This window comes from Arachis duranensis, chromosome 3 (genome assembly GCF_000817695.3).
Source record: "Arachis duranensis cultivar V14167 chromosome 3, aradu.V14167.gnm2.J7QH, whole genome shotgun sequence".
Taxonomy (NCBI): Eukaryota; Viridiplantae; Streptophyta; class Magnoliopsida; order Fabales; family Fabaceae; genus Arachis; species Arachis duranensis.
The window spans coordinates 32,946,601-32,946,835 of record NC_029774.3 but is presented as its reverse complement, the minus strand read 5'-3'; positions in this window follow the sequence as shown (position 1 = coordinate 32,946,835).

Below are 235 nucleotides of genomic sequence, written 5' to 3'. Positions count from 1 at the left end.
GTTCCAGGACACGGCGCCTAAAATGGTCCTTGAGGTCTTGTGGATGTAACGTTGTCCTGTGAGTATGACGTTTTTTTTTATTTGACAATTACCTTATACGGATACTAACGAAGCCATAAATAGGTTATTCAGTGTCAAAATTTTGGTACAATCTACGATACATTTGGTACAAGTGGCTCAGGCGCAATGCAAACCAATTAGGGCCATAATAAATAATAATATTAGATTTTTTTTG